Source organism: Triturus cristatus, chromosome 3_1 (genome assembly GCF_964204655.1).
Source record: "Triturus cristatus chromosome 3_1, aTriCri1.1, whole genome shotgun sequence".
In the NCBI taxonomy this organism is placed as follows: domain Eukaryota; kingdom Metazoa; phylum Chordata; class Amphibia; order Caudata; family Salamandridae; genus Triturus; species Triturus cristatus.
Genome location: NC_140583.1, coordinates 1,009,481,522 through 1,009,493,587, shown reverse-complemented (window position 1 = coordinate 1,009,493,587; position 12,066 = coordinate 1,009,481,522).

Below are 12,066 nucleotides of genomic sequence, written 5' to 3'. Positions count from 1 at the left end.
TGCCTCCCACTTGGTCCACGGTCCCCCCAGCTGCGAGCGTTTCCCGCGAAGCGGGAAACGCGAGAGGTGGCAGCGTCAGCAAAGCGTTCACAAAGCGGCAGCAGAAGGAAATACAGAAGCGTGGTTCTCCTCTCCTCGTGGCCCCCAAAGTTCAGGTATGCAATCCTCTTAACAACAATAGACAAAGTGCTGGTAGGAGACCCTGAGTTCAGAATTCATCAGGTGTAATGCATATCACCTATTCTAAGTTTTTTCTCAGTAATGGAGAATCCCATGTGGAATTTGGTGCTTGCTGTATCAAAATAAACATACCACCGCAGCTGTCAGGCCATTTCCGTCCATTCATTTCTGCCATTGTGGAAATTTAATGGGGATGTACCTTGCAATTGCTGGGTGGAGAAACATTGCACATCATCTAATCCTTACCCATGGGCAAACAGAGGTTTGCACACGGGTCAGAACTTTCCTAGTCACTTGTAATCAGGCCCTGACTGAGAAAGGCTTCTGCCACCTCTCAAACCATACATCAATGTAATTGCAAAAGCATTCTGGCCTGCAGTACCATTGGAAGAATTAATGAGAAATCAGTGTTTTCAAAGCTACTTGAAGGGTAGAAAAATTCATGTTAGTTACACCAAAGAAAGGTCAAAGTTTCAGGATGTCCAGGCCCTTTCATCCTAAATAAAGATTAGTTCACTACAGTAGGAGTCCCTTTACCCCACCTATAAGATAAATCCATAGATTAAGTAGAAACAGGTGTCCAAACGTAGTTAGAAATTGATGCAGTAACCTTAAGTAGCTTGACATTTACACCGGTCAAGATTTTTATATACAAGATAGCGCCATTGTTTCATTATATTAGTAGACTTTTATATCAGCATATAATATTGGTAGTGTTAGTTGAATCTCAAAGATATGTTGCAACAGCAAGGATTTGCTGCCGACATGTGTTTCTCCCCTAGCGCTGTACACTTGGGGCTTTCTCAAGGATGTAAGTATTGCAGGCAAGCTTTGCCCGCCACTGGTATCCCGCATATGCCGGAATCCCATATCATAGACCCGAGGCAGACCTGGCGCTACCGGCGCCACTTCATACCCTGCTACCCTCTGGGTTCCGTCATGACCCGCAAGACATCCAGACACTATCGACAACAAATTGGACGTGGCACAAACTACTGCTGGTCATGGATTCCCTCATATTATACTCTCCTGCGCTGCCTCTTGCGGGAAATGGTTGGGTGCCCATCCTCCAGGAGAAATGAGTGAAACGCACATTAGCTAAATACCATCTCACAACATTTGGAGATCTGTTCCCGAGCGGAAGAGCCACGTTTTAGAAACGCCACCATTATAGACCAATTTGTGCTGCTTAGACAGCAGAGGGTATTGCGCACATGCTTGAATAGCTACCCCTTGGAACCGCATGACTTCCCACTCCTTACAGGGGTAATTAAGGATGGAGACGGGAGTCATTTAATGACCCAGATGTATAAGACTGCAATAGCAATGCTTCCGTGCCACGACATGGAAGTGCGAGTGGCATGAGAGTGTGATCTGAGGTATCCACTAACGGATGTGCAGTGGGGTCGGTGCTGTGCACAGACACGTAGAGTATCCCCAACCATTGGCTCAAGTTACTGCATTTCAAGTTTTTATGGAGGGCATATGTGACACCTAGTAAACTGCATCGCATTGAGTGCTTGCCTGAAGTGTCATTCACTGGGGGCTGACTTCGCACACATGACATAGACTTGTACCAGATTAGAGCACTATTGTAGGTCGGTCTTTGGGGAAATATCCACAATGGTCGAGATGGAGGTTGCACCTTCACCTCTGTTGGTGTTACTAGGGTATGTACATGACCTCCCCAGATCCAGGCGTCGCTTCGTTGCTATTGCTCTACTAATTGCTAAACGTGAGATTGCCATCAGATGAGCATGCACGTTTCCCCCCACACTCCAAACATGGCTACATAGCATGATCTATTTCAATACCACCAGTGACACCTATGCACAGTTACAGCCACCGGCTTCTAGACCACTGGATATTTGGCTACCATTTCAAACCTACCTCGTGACAACGCAGGATGGTGGTACCACCCCGCCACAGGGGCAGCCAACCAGCTAGAGATGGCTCCAACAATAACGTAGCAGATGTGAACACACCGTTGTAGGAACTGTTCTGTGCTTGATTGGTTATTCTGTTTTCTCCCTAATGTACAGTTAAGTATATTATTGTTGTATGGGTCTTGTCCCATGTGTACTTGGACACTTAACCATGTAACTGCAATGTTTTGCCTTGTTTTTCTTGACTCTCGCACTGCAAATCCATTTTATTATCCTTAAACTGTAACTGTAAAATTCAATAACATTTATTTTTTTTAAAGGATGCAAGTTTAATGTTCACATAAAAAAACAAAATGCAACTTAGGGAAAATTCATAGATAATGTCTAAAAGTATGATGGGGTGACTACAACTGTGGGGTATACACACAAAGGTAGTAAAGGTGAGTGCAATGTGCAATGTAGCGATGTGGGAAAAGGTAGAAAAGACAAAAGAAAAGTAAAGGAAGGAAAAGTAAATGTTATATGGTTAGGGTAAAGAAGGAAGAGGTTTACCTCTTTGATGACGGGAAAAAAAATACCTTAGGTTTCTTCAATGTCGTTAAGGTGCTAGGGCTGGAAAAATACTCGGGAACATGTATATCATTGACTCAATTTGTAGCTGTCAGTTTTAGTAACCACGAGTGAAACCGTAAACTTCTTACCACAAATTTAGATAGAAGAATGTATATAATGAAATAAGGAGGCCGCACCTGACCCTTGTAATGCAGGATAAAGGATCTGAAAACAATGTGACAATTTGTGAGATATAGAAATTAGCTGTAAAACAATGTGACCATATTTAAGCAGCAGATTCTAGGGCCAATTATTGTAAAACCATGAAACCTTGCCAGAGCCCTATAGCTTGAGGGATATTAGCTGAAGGCGCGGCCTTCATTGGGGTGCAGAGGTGGTGTGGTGTCTCTAGCTGCCACAGGCTAGCAGAAAAACATGAGTTTACAAAGGTTGTGTGACATATTGTGCTCTTTTTACTTCCTGAGGCAGAGGTGAGGAGGTGCCTTAGAGAGTGATAGAGAATAAGTGTCTACGGCAGTGCCCGCAGAAATAGAAGACTCCTGTGAACTGTGAAAATACTAAACTTGATGTGATCACAGACAGGAGAGTCTAGTGCATTGGGTATCAAGCATTATTAGATGTCAAGCTAGCTCCGAATTCTAGCTCACCACTGGCAGCTTGTTTGATCATGAGCACGCAACTTCAGCTCTAGGTGTCAAGTTCTCTCTGCCTTCCCACATTGTTGCTAAGGTACAACATGTCTTGATTAGTATCCTAGCTCATCTATGATATGAAGAAAGTCAAGCCCAGGCAGATATCTGATTATCCCTTGATGTGTGTGGGCACAGCAAATAATGGGACATACTTGACCCCAACACCACCAGCATTAGTGATTTGACTAAAACGTTTTTAACATTGATGGGAAGAGACATATTGTCCTGTTATCTTTCAGAAATCCTCTCAGACACCAAAAGGTCACATTTCTGTAGGAAGATGTGATATGAATAGTCATACTAACCTCCATGACTGTTTTCTCAGGCTCAATTTACTAATAGCAGGAATTATGCAATTTGAAGGTTTTTATTATATATAATTTAGAGAAGACTTGAAAGTCATTTTTACTCTTATGGATGTGACACCATTCCTCATTCTAAATATAATTCACCTAACCCTGTCAGTCACTCCTCTCTGCTCTAAAAAGGACAGGTAAAAAAGACTTGACCTTGATGTCACTCTCTTCAACACCGGAGAAAGTAATAAGCAAACTCATTCTTCTGCACCCAAGAGAGAGCACTAAACGTCATCTCACTTTCCTCCACCCAGAAGGAAGTTTTGAAGACCGTCTCACGCTCCTCCGCCCAGAAGAAAGTTTTGATGATCGTCTAACTCTCCTCCACCCAGAAGAAAGTTTTGATGATCATCTAACTCTCCTCCACCCAGAAGGAGGGTTTGAAGACCTTTTCACTCTCCTCCACCCAGAAGGAAGTTTTGAAGACCGTCTCACTCTCCTCCGCCCAGAAGAAAGTTTTGACGATCATCTAACTCTGCTCCACCCAGAAGGAAGTTTTGATGATCATCTAACTCTCCTCCACCCAGAAGGAAGTTTTGAAGACCTTTTCACTCTCCTCCACCCAGAAGGAAGTTTTGATGACCGTCTCACTCTCCTCCACCCAGAGGGAAGTTTTGAAGGCCATCTCACTCTCATCTACAAGACGCAGTAGTGAGCACTGCTGTATCCACGCCTTGGCTTCCAAAACTATGAATACTCATAAACACCCATGTTCTAGTACCACCCGTGCTGGACTGAGAGCCTTTCAGATGAGGGCAGGCTTTAATCTGTCACTTCTGCTATGGCTCATTGATAGTACTTAACTGACAATGCACACCTCTAGGCGGTCCACCAGTCAAGGTGCACCATACACAAACTAGGCTTGCCAAGGCAGCACAAGAGTGTGGTGCCGTACTTACTCATGTCAAGTGCAGACACTTATCGTGGGCGCTACTCCTCTCAAATCACTATAGATGCCAACAGTGTCACAGAGAGAGGGACGCATCTGTTGAAAAACGATCCTGAAATGAACTTATTAGGCTGCAACACGCTAATTTGGGAAAACCCAAAGCCATTTTGCTTTAATGTAGCCTGCACTGTGAAAAACCAGGATAATGTTTTTACGGGAGCGAAAATTGATTCTGCAGCTACCATTTAACCTGCATTAACACAGCAGGACCACCAAATTGAATTTGGTGGTAAAATGCAAATGTTTTGCAACCGGAATTCTAGCTGCGGTTCGTGCTGGTAACAACGGTGGGGCCGTGTAAGGAGGGGATTTCGAGGGACGATGACGAGGGAAAATTAATTATTTATTTAATTTTCCCTCTGCATCACCCTTCAAAATCCCCCTTTACCCTGCCCCACCGCCCGACTGCTGTTATCTGCACGGACCGCGGCTGCGCAATTAATCGCAAAACAAATTCATACATACCGCTGCGATTTGGTACTAGGGAGGGACACCCTCAACAGGCAAATGTCCTTTACAACATGGTCATTACACCACGGTATGTTTACATCTCGGTCATTACAAACGACTTGCGCTGGATGGCGCTATACACTAAGGAATAGTATGATTTACTATTCCAACACCTTCCCTACTGTTACATAGGCTGGAGTTGGAGTAGTAAATCATACTATTCCTAAGTACAGCGTCCTCCAGCGCCAAGTCATTGTAACAACTTGCATTGTAATAACTGCGATAAAATGTACCGCGGTCTAACGACCGCGTTGTAACGTCACATATTCCCCCCAACACACCACTCCCTAATACTGAATAGCAAATCCAAATTGCGATTTGGTAACAGGAATCGCTACGCGGGTTTGGTACATGTCAAAATGCCTTTTTGCTTTTTCAAATGGGCCAATTCTGCAAATCGGCCAATTTATGACCTCAAAAAACCTTTGTACATGTGGCACTTACTGACCTAAACAATTCTTTTTAACCCTTACTCAAGGAGTAGGTAAATGAGGAATGCGGCAGCCTGACATCAGTATCATCTCAAATAAATGCAACAATGTAATCAGCCCCATGCACCTCACACACCCACTCACCCAAGCACTTCACTAATGTCTGCAAAGGTACAATTGTTTCCCATATATCAAAAGTTATGTCAATAACTGACGCAGATAGGCTAACTGACACAGCTGACCATGGTTTGGCAGAGGTACAGATGCACAAAGACAACCCTAAAAACATTTTACTTCATAAAGGTTTGGCTGATAGGCCTCAATGACCCACACACACCTTCGGAATACAACTACAGGGAAAACACATGAACCACAATGCCATTTTTAGTGTGTTGGGGAATGTCGATCGACAGGCATCCACCATCGATGATTCCTCGTGAGCAAAACCACAACCACAGGCCAAGTAGTTGGTAGATGTGAGCGATATAAAACACATGCCTATGCTTTGAGAGACACTCCTTCATGGCCAAGCAAGGCAATTTTAAGAGAAAAAACTAATTTTGCAGGTTATACCTATTATTTGTGGCTCTATTATATATGTATGTATGTATATGTATGTGGTATTTGTGTAGCACAAGCCGAGCCAAAAGACAGCATGTCTCTGCTCATGATCAAAAGGCAAGCATACAGTTAATTAATGAGAGTGAGTTAGCTAGGTTCTGGGAGCAGAAGCAGAAAGTTAATGCATTGTGATGTAGTGTACTTCAAAGAGGTGCATGTAAGTTAATGCAGGCTCTTATCTCCTGTCATTCAAAGGGTTCTTTATTTGTAATTATCTGGGCTAGAAATAGCATCGCTGGGGTCTGGAGCTGTAGGCAGCATACGCCCCCTTCCAAGGCAGCATTGACCAAACCGCGAGCGGTGTGCATTATTTATATTTATTACACACTGCCACACTACCAAAAACAGAAAATGAGATTTCATAATCCCTGTCTGCTCACTGTAGTACTTACTGGTAATAGACAAACACTGGGGGGGGGCGGCAGAAAAATCAAACTGGACTTCACCCGAGAGCTGATTAGGATTTCGGGGAGAAGATTAAAGGATGACAGTAAGAAGACATGAGTTGGAGCAGCGGTAGACTGACAACTCAATCTAACTAATGCCAGCTCAGTCAGCTTCAATAAGGCTTTGTTCTTGGTCCCCGCTGGCTTAAGGCTGCTCCGCTCTAGTTTAAGTCCAGCCTCCTGCTAATTAGGGACACTATCCTGTAGATATTTATATTCTTCCTTATTATCCCCTCTGAAGTTAAACACGTTTTTAAAGCTGTAGGTCATGCATGCTGCAGCTCTCTCTCTTTCTCAGCCACCTTGCAAACAAATTCTGGTCCATCAGAGACACCTCTTCAGAACTGAAGTTTACAGTGTTCTGGGCTTTGAGAGGAAAATCTCAATGGACCATCTGGGTTGTGCTGTTGCACCACTCAACGCCTCCCAAACTGGCTCTGTGGAGTTCATAAGAACAAGTCTGGTATGTTGTTTGAAGAGATCAGTGAAGTAGAGAAGAGAAGAGCTGGAGAGCTTGTAGGGGGAGCACGCTCAAGACAGCAGAGTGTTCCTTTGTGTAATAACACAGGGTCTAATCTGATTTATAATACACATTTGAATCTGCAGCTATGAGTCTAAGCAGGGTGCAATTTATGCCTGGACTGGCCATATGGATCTCATGGAAACCCCCTACTAGGTTGAATGATTTTAGAGCTTGATGGGTGCACATACCAGCAGTTAACCATCCTATTTAACAGTCCTCTGGATCTGAAATGATTTTCTTGCAAACACACATATATTTTGCACCCTTAAGATTCATGGAGATGGTCAGACTCATGTATTTAATATAATATACTATAAGGCTGGTGACAACACATTCCCAGGACTGCTTTTAGATCCCCGACAAACACTAATGCCATTTCTTCTTCTTGGAGGAAGGGTGTATGAGTGATTGGCTTACATACCATAAGCTTTGTCTTGTAGTTAAAGCACTCAATTTCTAAGATGGTGAGGGTCATGCTCTCTTTTTCCGATGTTAGTGGTAGAGTTTTCTATGGAAGCCTCCATGAGAGTTTATTACACTAAGGCCGTTCTTCTTTTTCTTTCAATTTTCTGCCCTGCTTTTCGTAGCTCTGTAATAACGAGTAGCTCACTTGACATAAAATATTTAACCATCCATTGTGGCTACATACTTCCGAAATGGATATTGAAACAACTTTACTCTGCATCAAATCCAACTCAGCTCCCCTTCGACTGGAATCCATTGTAACAAACAGTGGCTTTATCAACATCAGTGGCAGGAACTTCAATCACACGGATCACTGACACAATATAAGAAACACAAATATTGGGGGGCAGAATAGTGTGGCAAAAATATGGAAGACCAAAATATCGAGAAGGTATGTGCATATAGGTAAGTATAGGTTTTATATTCTTAACTCTACATCTACGTACCTCAAAGCACACAGAGACACACACACATGCATACACACGCACACACACACACACACACACACAAACACACACACACACATATATAGACACACACATATATATATAGTCAAAATCATCTGTATTCTGTCATAGTTTGACCATAAAGCACAGAATAAAAGCATTTACATCTTCAATAATATAAATAACACTTTAAAAGCACCACCTGTCATTAACGTGCATACCTTCTTCTAAATTTGATAGCAGCAATGATATAACTAAGAACAGCAGTGCAAACACCAAGTGACTGTAAACTTTGCAAATAGATTAAACCCTCTTTATAAGAATTAAAGTGCTTATGCAGTAGGAAGGGACTTGAAAAGCGCAAAATAAAGGAGCCATATAAAGTACATAAGAACATTAAATGCGCAGATTTAGCAGTAACACAGTCACAAAGGCAACGTTATTATGTGGCCGGGCTAGGCCCATGTAGTGAAGCTGATCATTTCTTACATTGTCCTATTTTTCACAATAACATTTCTGCTGTGACCTTTTGCACATATTTGAGTGCACGGCAATGTTGGATTAATTTCTCCAAAACGACTTTGTTTACACATCTAGCTTCGCACAACATTATCACGATGCCTTGAACATCATGTACAAGGCCATTCTACGCAGTATGTACAAATGTTGTTTCTATCTTCATCCATGGGTTGACAGGGCTGCTTTCTATTATAAATAAAGAGCATCCCATATGATTAGCAGAGGAGGCACTTCAGCTGACACTGAGGGTCCCTGAATGCTGAGACTTCACCACGCAATGGTCTGACATCTCCGTAAGAGGTGGTCCAGTTTGTGACCAAGACAGGCTCTTACATTCTCTCTCACTAGGTAATGGGGTTCGATCGTCACTTCGGGGGGATTATTTGCTTCACACCTACACACACACTAGGTACACTTAGAATAGGGTTTTACCTAGTTGGAGTGTGCCAGATTACTGCTTTATTTATATGGCCGCATATATATACTCTTTTAGTACCATGGTAAAACTGTAGCTACTATTTACGCTTTTGGCGTGTGTAATCACGTTCATCTGCTTCTGTCTACTGATTATCGCAGCACATGTATTCTATACCAGAATACCTTTGGTTCAATAAGTATATTGAAACGTCCTACTGTGCATTCTGCATATTTCTCCGAGAACAATTAAGCACAAGGGACTGAGCTAAAAGTCCTGATCTGTTTCCACGATCCCCGAGGGGTCAGGATTGTCATGTTCAGTGGTTGTCAGAAGCCATTCGCTCCATGGTAAGATTAGGTGGGGCTTAGGGTGGCACTGTGAGCTAACTGGTCTCTAGGCCAACATATCCTGCTGGGGTGTCCGGCACCTCACCCAAAGTTTATGTTGTCCAACAAACATGCAGATACTACAGATTAGTTGGAACTACACACCAACATGGGAGAGAGGGAAACCAGGAACCCACTAGTGGGAAAGCCACAAGGAAGTGAACTGTGTTTAGTCTCAACCTAGTGAGATAAAATCTGTTCTCTGGATTTGCTATCCAATTCAGGTAAGGCTCTATATCAGATGATGTAGAAATCTGCATATATATATTAACTGTAGGCATATCAAGGGACTTTTCTAGTCTAATTCCCTTTTAAGTTCGGGTCTTATACTTTGCTGTGACTCAAAAAAATGACTGTACCCCAAGCTATAAAAGGTGTTGCGTACATAAGCCAGCCACGGGATAGCAGTCATGTTTTCTAATTTAGCAATAGCTTCCTCAAAAAGTCTGCATTCGGGGAGCTCCACAGCTTTATCCATTATAAAAGAGGTACCATAGAGACTCAAGCCTATATGAACCCTATACCCAATTCTAGATGTGCAATGAAACTTGAAGATGTTTTAGAAATGACCAAAAGCCTGCACAAAAATTCTCACCTACATGACGTTTTGTGCAGGCAACAGACCCCTAGATTCCTGCTCCATAAGTGGCCATGATAGATATTTGCTTTTATAAAGTTGGACAATTTCATGGACATGCTTGTGGCCTAGCATTTTTGCAAATCTGAATACTGAATCTTCTGTTGCGCACATCATTTGGGCCCTTTGAGTAAGAAGACTGCCCCAGGATCCATTTGCCTCCAACAAAATGCCAAGGTAGTAAAAAAAAGATAGATCACTGGCAAAATATCAGAAACACTAATATTATGTGGACAGAATAGTGTTTAAAAAATATGGATGGACCAAAATATCGAAAAGTTAAGTCCAAATATACATATTACCTACTGGCAGTCACCAGTAAGTAGTTATAGTTAGGATGTAGTTTCCATACGAAGAGCTTTTTTCATTTGCCAATAGCTTTGTCATCCTTTGACAAATTATCGCAACATTTTCAAAACTAATATGCCAGTCACTTCAGTTGCTGTCTGAGAAAAAAGGGGGCACCCAAAACACTTTTTCTCCATGTTAATTTTCATTGGAAACTTTAGACACTTCTACAGTCTGCACTGCTGAACGCAATTACACCAAATTTGGCATAAAGGTAGTGCTTGGTCCAGAAAGCGGCCTTTTTGTTAAATGGTGTAAATCAGTTCAGAAGTTGCTGAGAAATGTAAAGATTTCTCAGATATACAACTGTGGCCGCTGTGGATCCAGGACCCTCCCGCTCTCTTGCCTCAGATCTGATTGGTTGCCAACACTTCAAACCAGGAAGTGTTGGCAGCCATCTTGTGACTCAGTTGAACCAAGTCACAAGAAAAAAATGAAATAAGAAAGAATAGGAGCCTCTTGGCGGGTCCCACTGGGACCCCCCGGGGCCGAAAAAAACATGGGTTCCCATGCTTTGTTTAATTAGGCCCTCAGATGGGCCAGGTCACAGGGGCAATTACAAATAATGATAGGGGCCCACGCGGGCCAGCTGCAGTCCTGGGGACCGCAACCTCCCCGGGGCTATATTTGAAATAATGTACAGGGGCTCCAGCTCCCCCACGCAGCCCTGGAGTCTGCCACCTCCCCGGCGCTAATTGTCTGAAATGCGGGAGGCAACGCCAGGCTCCCCACAACCCCAGAAACCGCCACCTCATCATGGCTATATTTTTAAAAATGCACGTGGCTCCAGCCCCCACAATGCAGCCACCACCCCAGGGCAAATTGACTGAAATGAGGGGGCTGGGCGTGGCTATATTTAAAAATAATGTGTGGGGGCTACAACCCCCCCATGCAGGCCCGGGTACCAACTCCACCCGGGGCAAGTCTATATTTAATTAAATATGAAGGTTGTGCAGCCTCCGCCGCCCTAGTGACCTCCACCTCCCAGGGGGTTCATTTTTGTTGGAGGGGGCCCACACGCACCCCCCCATAGAACCGTAGATGGCCCTGGGGACCGCCACCCACCAGGGCCAGCTCCAGCAATGTCCAAGGGTGGCCACCCCCGGGACATTGTGGTTTGCTATGGCTTGGCAGGAGCCCTGCTTCATGGAAGTGAGAGCATTGAAAATGCTATTGGTTCCATGAAGTGGAGCAAAATTGCTTTTGGACAGAGGGAGCTGCATGTTTGCATCTTTCTCTTTCCAAAAGCGATGCAGGCTCCGCAGGAGGCGGGGAGCTGGCAGGGACGGCCAGGGCCTTCAAACTCTCCCCACGGCCCCCAACGTCGTGGGCCATGCCCTGGGGGATTTAGTCTCCGAGGCAATATCAGCCCGGGAGGGGAGCTGAACTGGTCCCTCTCACCATTTAAAAAAAAGATGAAGACCTAGCCTCTGAGGATGGGGCCCCCGGGGCCAAAATACACCTGGGGAGGTGGGCCACCTGCCCCCTTCCTTTAAAAAAAATATATTAAAAAAGGCCTGGCCCCAGGGGGTAGGGGCCCTGGGGCTGAAATCAGCCTCAGGAGGGGGGCTGCATGGCCCCTTCCCATTTAAAAAAACTGAAATTGGACCAGGGAATACAAAAAAAAGAAAAGGCCAGCCCTGGGGGATGGGGTCCCCAGGGCCGGCCTGCCTCCCCATT